The 9,732-nt window shown below is 39.4% G+C and overlaps 1 long non-coding RNA gene across 1 annotated transcript; it reads left to right on the forward strand.

Moving 5' to 3' along the window:
* The first annotated feature begins 210 nt into the window (after positions 1–210).
* LOC103101576 (uncharacterized) lies at positions 211–7,488 on the forward strand. Its single transcript, XR_458241.3, has 2 exons — positions 211–465; positions 7,141–7,488. It is a non-coding gene; the product is annotated as an uncharacterized LOC103101576 (long non-coding RNA).
* The last annotated feature ends 2,244 nt before the right edge of the window (positions 7,489–9,732 follow it).

Raw genomic sequence — 9,732 nt, forward strand, 5'->3', positions numbered from 1 at the left:
TAATTATTACAAGTACATGTTGTTCAGTTCTCCTTCCTTCCTTCTTTCCTCCCTTCCTCCTTCTCTTCCTCCCTCCCTTCCACCCTTCCACCCTTCCACCCTTCCTCCCTTCCTTCCTTCCTTCCTTCCTTCCTTCCTTCCTTCCTTCCTTCCTTCCTTCCTTCCTTCCTTCCTTCCTTCCTTCCTCCCTCCCTCCCTCCCTCCCTCCCTCCCTCCCTTCCTTCCTTCCTTCCTTCCTTCCTTCCTTCTTTTCTTTTGTTCCTCTTTCCCTTATGTTTTACTATTTATTACATATTGTTTTCCTGGTCTTTTCCTGCTTCTCTGAATTCTCAATAACTTTTTTAAATGGCTGTAATAGAGTGTATTTGATAGTATAAGAGAGAGAAAGAATGGAGTCCTCTCCCCGTCAAGGCAAGGCAAAGGAGGCAATCTGATACTGAAGTTTGACCAGGAAAGAGAAGGAGGGTGAGTCTGTGGTTTCCCCCACTTCATCCTTCAGCCTGTGATGGCTCCTCACTGAACCTGCCTTGTTACTCCCCACAGCTAAGCTGTTTCTACCCAGCAAAGTTCTTTCTTTAGGGGAAGAGAGATATTCCATCACTCCTTCTCCCAGTTATAACTGCCCTTTATTCAGTCTTTAGCTAGTTGTGGATAACAGACTTTATTCTAAGGTAACAGGAATGTAGGATGAAGTTAGGAAAGGCTGGAAAGTTGAGGCAAAGGGGAAGAGGAAGGAGGAGTCCCTAGCTGTCTAAACCCTCTCCCCAAAGTTGAGGTGACTTGGGCTCAATGGCCTCAAGCCCCTGAGGGGTTCAGAAGAGTGATGAACCCTGGCTTTAGCCCTGCCCAGCAGGTGCCTCAGTTCAGGTGAGGAGACTGTGGTGATTCTTCTTGTGGACTCTCTTCCTTTCAGTCTCTGTCCACCTGTTGGAGGGTCGGGGGAGGGGGGTGGAATAGAGATCAGGAGTTTGTGAAAGAAAGGGATTCTTGGGATCAGGACGCAGTCAAAGACTGGACCTTCTCCTTAGCAGTCTCAAAGCCAGAGACACTGGCTCCAACTGCCTCTCTCTGGGTTCCTTTCCTCCAGATTCCAAATCTTCTCCGCCCATCCCCCGCTGCTGCTGGCTCTTTCCATTTCCAAGAAGTCTCTGGGTTTTCTTCTCTCACACATCTCCCTGTTTGGTCTTGTTCACGGGTTGTCATCTTGATCCCACGAGAATTACTTACCTTACTTCTAGTCCTGTGCTAATCTATCTATTCTATTTGATATTCCCCTCTAATATCCCACTCCCAAAATAACAAATTTGAGCCTAATCTATCTATGAGCTATATATCTATATATATATGTATATATATATATAATCTATCTATGAGCTATACTTGACCCTATTCTAAGCTAAGATCTGGGTTGTGAGAAAATTGATGTATGTTAGGTATGTCATGAGGGTTTTGTACAATGTCACAATTTCCTCTCATATTGAACATTTTTGTAACATTATGTACAATTCTTATCTGTATGCAAAACAATGTCATATGCAAATTTTAAATAACAGAATCTTTCTTATACCTTATCTCTCTAATACTCCTTTATAATGCAATTCTTTTATTTTTATCCTCTTTGGGATGCATACTTAGCAGTGAAATAGCTTATAAATATTCAAAATGTATAGATATTTTAATCACTTTTTAAAAACATCCTTTCAAATTGCTACTATACAACTCCATCAACAATGTATTAGTGTGTCTGTCTTTCTGAACTTTCTCTAACACTAATTATTCCTAATGGTTTTTTTTTTTCATATACCAATCTTTTGGGTGTTGGGTGAAACCTTAGAGCTGTTTTGATTTTTATTCTTTTTATTATTGGTGACTTGGAGCAATTTTTTATGACTTAATAAATTCAATTCTTTTGTGGAGAAGTTTATGCCTATCCTTTATTTATCCACTGCAGAATGTTTATTGACTCTGTATTTGCATTACTTTCCTGTATATCAGATCCTTATCAATGATATCTGATATAAGGAATATTTTCCCAATTGATATCTTTTTCCCTTATCAAGTTGCATTTTTTTTCTAATCATTTAAGACAGTTCCACGGTTATTTGGATTGAGCACTGAAAGATCCGAGTTCAAACTCTTTCTCTGATACCAGCTGTGTGGCCCTAAGCAAGTCATTTTATTACTAGTCTAACTCAGTTTTCTCAACTATGAAATGGGGATAGTAATAGCACCTACCTGACAGGATTATTGAATCCAATGAGATAACATGCATACAACATTTTGTAGACTTTAAAGAGCTGTGCAAATGCTTGCTGGCTAATGTATATGCAAAAGTTTTTCAATTTCATGTAATTGAAATGATGTTTTATTTTTTGTTTATTATTGTTGTTTTTGCTATTTGTGTAGTGATTGAATGTCTTGAAATGTGTTCATATATATTATTTATTGGATATGATGAGGTTAGATGAAAGGGGGATTTTTTTGTTAGTTCAATTTATCAAAAAATATTGAAATAAGATGATAGAGGGAATGTTTAGAATCTTCTTCTTGGGAGTGTTTTAAAAATACTCCTGGTATATTCTGTTCTGACTCTAAGAAGATGTGATTATCCAAGACGTGTGTGATTATAGATTATAAAGCAGATTCTTTGCTAAGCCCTGAACCTCCATGTTTAAAATCAAATTGAAAGTATAGATGCCCAATAAATCCCTGATGATGGATCAATAACCTCCCATTTAGGGAAGAACATTCTCTGTACCTGGAGGCCTTGTTGCTTTTGGTACTCAATTTCTCTTTTGTTGTCCCCAGGGCCACAAGGAATCAGACACAACTGTCTTTAAAAAAAAAAAAAGCAAAAGAGAAAAACAATGAAGAGATTAGTTTTTTTCCTATTTCTATTCCTCCTTTTATACAGTTTTGCCCTCTTTAAAAGCTTGCACCAGGTGGCAAAATTGATCTCAATGATGTTTCTTTATTTTCAAAAAAATTAGGTTTTTTATGTCTTCTATTTTTTATATCATCACATTCATCCCTAGTATCCCTCCCTGATTTCTCAGAGAGCCATGCTATATACAAATAATATTTTTGAAAGACAAAATAAACAATAAAAAGAGCCCAACTGATCAATACATTAGCTATATCCAAAAACACCTACTTATCTCCCACCTTCACAAAGGGTGGGCTAAGTATGTCTTCATGACTCTTTAAGGAATATTTGGATCTTTATAATTTTGTGATATTTACTTTTGATTTTTTGGTGTGGTTATTCTTTCCACCTGTCTTGTTATTGTATACAATAATGCTTTCATGGTTCTAATTATTTCAATCTGTATCAGTTCATGTAGACCTTTCCATGATCCTCTGATTTCATCATATAAATTATTTCTTACAGTATAGTAACAAATCTTCAAATATGCATAATATGTATAATTCATATATATATGTGTATATATATATATATATATATATATATATATATATATATAAACACTTGTTAAGTCATCCCCAATCAATGGACATCTACTTTGTTTCTAATTTTTTGCTATCGCAAAAAAGTGCTGCTATAAATATTTTATTGTATATGAATACTTTCTTCTTATTGCTGGCTTCCTTCTAGTGTCCAATCCAAGGAATCCATTCTGGGTTCTCCACTCTACACAGTTTCCACTACAACCTTGTAGATCCACACACACAGATTCTTCTTTTCCACTGGGCTTGACTCCCAGAACCATGCCAATTCTTTCAGGTGACAGGGAGGAGGCTGTCTCACAGTACCATCCCCTACCCATTACATCCCTGATTGTGGATCCCATTATACCCTCCCCACTGCTAACCTTTTCTCCCCATTTTGTCAAAGTCCCCTTCCTTGCTCCATGGTTTCTGCTCCCAAGTTGCCCCCAAGAATTCCAACCCACCCTCTCCTAATTAGGACAAATGGTCTTTTCAGTATCCCAGACAGCACCCAGGACAAGGTTTCCATTTCCCTTCCTAGGACATCTCTTTTTGCCAATAGGAGCATTCATTAGTGGAAACCCATTTCACCACCAAAGCAAAGTCTCCATCTTTCTTCCCTTGTGTTTAATCCTTTCCTCCTCCTCTTTTCTGACTTCTCTGTGGGCTTTTCTCTTCCTGAGATCACCTTACTCTCATTGCTAGTCCTTGATTTAGCTTGGCCACATCACACCCTCTATCCCTTTTCTTCCTTCCTTTTCATGAAACTTCCAATTTTATAATATAGTTACAATACACAAACCAAACCAACATCTGTTCAGCTGTAGGCAGGATGTCAACAGGCTTTGTCCATAATGCCCCCAGCCTACCTGTCTATGTTATCTCCACTTTATTTCTACCTTCATTTCTCTTTTCTTGTGCACAGTTAATTGAGATTTTTGAGATCTTATGGATCTCTTTACTGTCACTCTCTTGCTATGCTGTCTTTAGGTGCTGCATTCATTCACCTCTCCTGTATTTCTATCATCTGGAGACTTCATGAAGCACATATACTCTTCAAGTCTGTTTTTCTTTCTAAGAATATTCCAAATGCTGCTTTATTATTGAACATCTTTTTTTTTCATTTATGGTTAACTTCTGATTTGCAGAGTGTCACTTTGGGTTGCATTCTGAACTCCATTGCTTTTTGGAACACAATATTCTATTCCCTCCTGCATTTTCTGATGAGTACAAGAATCTTCTGTTATTTAAAATTTCCTTCCTTTGTATTTGAAGATATTTCTCTTGGTCTTTTGCCAAACTTGTTTTTTAATTGAATTGTTTAACTTGACCATTATATGTTTTGGAGTTTATTGTTTTAGGTTTTTTTTTTCTTCTGGAGGTTATCTATGTATTCTTTTGATTGACTTTTCATTTTCTACATTCAGAAATGTTGGGCAGTTTTCTTCCATTATAGTATTAGGATTTTTGGTTTGTCATGTTCTTATGGAAGACACATAATCCTTAAGTTGTACCTATACCTCTTATCTTTGAGATCAGCGTGCTTTGTTTAGATAGAAAGCTTATTTTCATTTAATATTGCTTTTTTTTCCTTTTCTTCTAGATTCACTTCTGTGTATTTGCCTTTACAATCAATTGTTCTCTCTTTTGTTTCTCTGGTGAGACTTGTCATCCCAGATTTACATTTTTCTCTTCTGCCATTAATTTTTGCTGCTCAGGCCATAAATTCTGCTCTCACAACTTTCATTTCTCTCTAAAACTGATCAGGAACTTTGTGGTTCTATGTTCTCAAATTCCACAAGGTCTTCTATCTCAAAGAATCTTGCACCCTTTTCTATCATAGATGCCTGACCTCGTTTACCAGATCTGGAGACCATATTTCCTCCTGATGATAATGATTTCCCCACTGACTTATCTGTTTATATTTAAAGTTTTTGAGTTTTCTTTTTCTTGAGATCTTTGGTAATTTCAGAACCCCCTTCTTTTGCCCTGTTGTTGTTCACTTTCTGACTTTCACCCATCCAATGGTGGTTTCCCTGGGGGATGCAAGCTCAAAGTATCTTAGCTTCCCTGCATCCTGAACAATTCACAGTTCACCAGCCTAGGTCTTTGCCTCAGATAGATGTTGGACTCACTCAGGCTTAGAGGGGTGCTGCAACCTTTCTTGTCTTCAACCATCCAACACACACACATATACAGTGCCCTGTTCAATTCCCTCTGTTTCTCAGTTCTCTGGCCTGGAAATTCTCACATTGCCACACTGGGGCCACTGCATTGAGGAATGAATTGGGTTGGAGTTTGGGTATCCGAGGCTTTGGAAGGAGAGGTAGGGTGGGAAGTGAAGTTGAACTCTTATTTCAAGCCCAGGTGTATATCCTGACCCTTTCCTTCTCTTCCTCCACTCTCCTGGAGAAATCTTTTACTGCAAGGAATCCAGCTGTGGCATTGGCCTCTGAAATCCTGGACTACTTCTACAGCCAGGAGCCCAGATCACCATGGCACTGAAAATGAAAGGGGACTAGGGTATAGGATTAATTTCATTGCATGCCTGTGGGTCAGGTCTTTGGGTCAGTTAGTGCAGCCTTAAATCTGATAGTATGGGGGGTAATGGGGAAGGGTATTGAGTGAACTCAAAAAAGGCATTATTTCATGGTTTGTTTATTTCTTGAAATTTCATTTTAGGTTCTGGGTGCTTTAGACCATGGAGACAGTTGAAATTGTATTATTTTTGGTGCATAATTTCTGTTTTGGAGAGATTTGTGGTACAGTGGATAAAGTATTGAACCTAGAGTCATGAAGACTCATTTTCATGAATTCAAATCTGGCCTCAGACACTTACTAGCTGTATGACCCTGAGCAAGTCACTTAACCCAGTTTGCCTCAGTTTCCTCCTCTGTAAAATGAACTGGAGAAGGAAGGGCACACCACTGCAGTATCTTTGCCAAGAATACCTCACATGGGGTCCCAAAGAATTAGACATGATTGTAACAACACAACAACAATAGCATCCATCCATCCATCTATCTATCTATCTATCTATCTATCTATCTATCTATCTATCTATCTATCTATCTATCTATCCATCCATCTATCTATCCCTCCATCCATCTATCTATCTATCTATCTATCTATCTATCTATCTATCTATCTATCTATCTATCTATCTATCTGCCTGTCTGCCTGCCTGCCTGCCTGCCTGCCTGCCTGTCTGTCTGTCTGCCTATCTGTCTGTAGTAGACTTTCAGGGTTGGAGATTTCATATATTTCAAAATGGGAGGTATTTGGGGTTAGAAGGACCTCGCCAGTGCCTGACCTCATTTGGCCAATCCAAATGGGAAGAAAGTCTGGAGTCTAGTTTCCAACCCTCCACAAGTCTGTCCCTAATGAATGTCTCCCCAATGGAGGTCTGTTGGACTCAGAGGCAGAAGACTTAGTTCTGATCCCAGCTCCTATACTTAACAGCTGTGTGGCTTCAGGCAAGTCATCTTGCTCTTCTGATGACAATCCTCTCACTCCCGGCCTCAGAGGTTTATTGTGAGGAAAGTGCCCTGTAAACATGAAAGTGCTTATATAAATGTGAATTAGACATGCGTTCTTTTCCAACCAGGTTTATGCCCCAGTTTTCAGAATCTTATGGGACAGGGAGAAATGCCACCCAATCTGACTTCAGAGCCTCTCATCTCTTCCCAGAATTCTGCAAGGGAAGCTCCCAGCCTTGAGCCCCGAACATGGAAGTCTCCAGGAATCCTGATGGTCTGTCAGTTTTTTAATGCAAAACTCAGGAAAGTTCACGGACGCTACGTTGCACAATCCGAAGAAGATAAATCACAGTTACTTCCAGCCAGTTGACAGCAGTTTAAGCAGCTGCAATCATCAACCACCAAGGGAGTTTCTTCTTTTATCTTACTAAATGCAAAAAGTATCCCTGAAATTGGCAATATCGCCGCACTCTCCACCGGCCCAGCTTTTTACATAAATATCCGCGAGCAGTAAGTAAATTCTGTTGACGAAATGTAATAAAACAAAGACTGTTTCAAATATGACCGTTCCCTGATGCATTCTGAAGCCTCGCCCCACTCACTTATTGCGTGCTGCTGAGATTATAAGACTTGCTTTTATCTGTCAGAAATCAATATTTCAAACATCGGATAAAAGAGGAAATTGAACTGGGAATAGGCTGAAGTGCTATAAAAACTACAAAGCACAATTATCAAAAAGCACTTAAAGTACTTAATAGGACACACATATAAAAATGCTCAAATTAATGTCAGGGAGCTATAATGAGAACTTTTCCTATGCTTTTTGATCCAAATGCAATGTAATTTGAGCACTGGCCAGTCAGTCAATACAGTTTTCAATTTCTATGACGCCCCAAGGACTTCTAGCAATCCATTTGTTAGAAATGAACCATTACATATGATTGGTTAATATTTCAATTTATTGAAAATACATTATTTTGTGTGAAGTGTTTAAGTTGTTGTGGTTTAACCATTACAAACAGTTATGATAAAAATAGATCTTTGGATAACCGGCTTTACAGTCAAGCTTTTAATAAGCACCACTATAACTAGGAAATTGGATTTCCAGGGGTGGAGAGGTGATGGAGCAAAGTTGCTTGGGAGGGAAATAAAGAGACAGGAAGGGGACCCCGGGGCTTCTTTTCCCAATTCCTAAGGGCACTACCCTCCCCGCTTACCCCCATCCCCACTGGGGAACTCAGCCTGGTCGGTGGGCTTTTATCTCTAATATCCTGTGAGTCTCCAAGTCAAAGGGTGCCACGAGAGAGTGATATGTGTCAATTTTATGAAATCTTACTCATTTGGTGCCTTTTTCCTGAAAGGTAAAAGTGTTTATTTTCTCTAGAGATAATGAATGAGTCTGTCTGGGCCTTGGGCCTGGGCCTAGGTCAGAATCATTTTTTCCGACATTCTTGGAGTCAGAGAAGTGTGTTTATGTACCTCTTAGGATAATATTCAGCGCCTTTCATCTTTGTACTAACCCACTAACTTTTCTAACTGACCTTTGAAGGCAGTACTCGTAATTCCCATTTTGCAGATAAGAAAACTGAGATCAGATTATTAGCCTCGTGTGGGCATAACCCATTTTCATGAGGTTCATGTTCCTCTAGGAAAGGGGGGGTCTCTGCACACTGAGACCAGGTGAGAGCATGCAGAGTCACCGAAGAGTCACAGGATGGGAGCCAGCAGGCACCAGCTGATGTCATTTATTTTAGGAAGGAGGGAGGTAAGGAAACAAGCACCACTTGTGCCTATTTCTAGAGATGAACGCTCATCGCAGGAACAGGCTTTAGACTTCCCAAGCTGAATGCAGAGATGCTCTCAAGATTCCCAGATAGTTGGAGCTCTGGGAGGACTTAGAAGGAGGCAGGAAAGGAAGTGATCTGAATGAGCCAACCTTGCCAGTAGGAAATCAGTCTGGCAGACACATCCAGCAGGGAGAACTGGAAACAGAAACCTTTCAGGAGGGAAACTTTCCTAAGTGGATTTCCTCGGCAAATGTGCTCTTTCCAGAGTGTTTATTTGAAGAGACCAGGGCCAACGGGAGCCTGTGGAGAGGAGTTTGGATAGGGAAGGCCCCAGGGCAATCCAACTAAAGTGGGGGATGCTGAGAAACTCCTCACTGTCCCTGGAAACAGGGGAAGAACAGAGTGAATTTGGACTGTTTCCAAAGAAAGGGAAGGTAGGATAGAAGGACAGAAGGCTGGGAGGCAAGAGGAGGAGGTGGGTTTTTTTCCCCTTTTCCAGAATCCTGGAATTTCAGAATTGGAAGTGAACTCTGAGGTCATCTAGAGAGGCAGGGTCTTATGGGAGGGAAATCAGTAACTCTGGAGTCAGAGGATGTGTGTTCAAATCCCATCTCTGACACTGACTACCTTGGATGGGCCATTTAGCTTCCTGGAGCTTCGGTTTCCCCATCAGTAAAGTGAGGTGGATGGGGACTCGAGTCTAATTCATATCTGAATAAGAATCTTCTCTACAATATGACAAACAGTTACGTCTATTTTTTCAAATGAGGAGGAACCTACTACCTCTCTGGGCAGCCTTATCTCATTTTTATATCTATTTTATTTATATATATTTATGTTTTATTTTTAAGTTTATATTTTATATTTAAGCTTTATATATTATCATATTTTATGTTTGTTTATATTTTTATATAGCTCTAATTGTTAGGAAATTTTATTGTGGTGGTGGTGGTGCTATAACATGATGGAATTTGTCTCTTCACAACTTTATACCAGATGCATCTGGTTCTGACTTG

The sequence above is a fragment of the Monodelphis domestica genome, chromosome 1 (genome assembly GCF_027887165.1).
Source record: "Monodelphis domestica isolate mMonDom1 chromosome 1, mMonDom1.pri, whole genome shotgun sequence".
NCBI lineage: Eukaryota > Metazoa > Chordata > Mammalia > Didelphimorphia > Didelphidae > Monodelphis > Monodelphis domestica.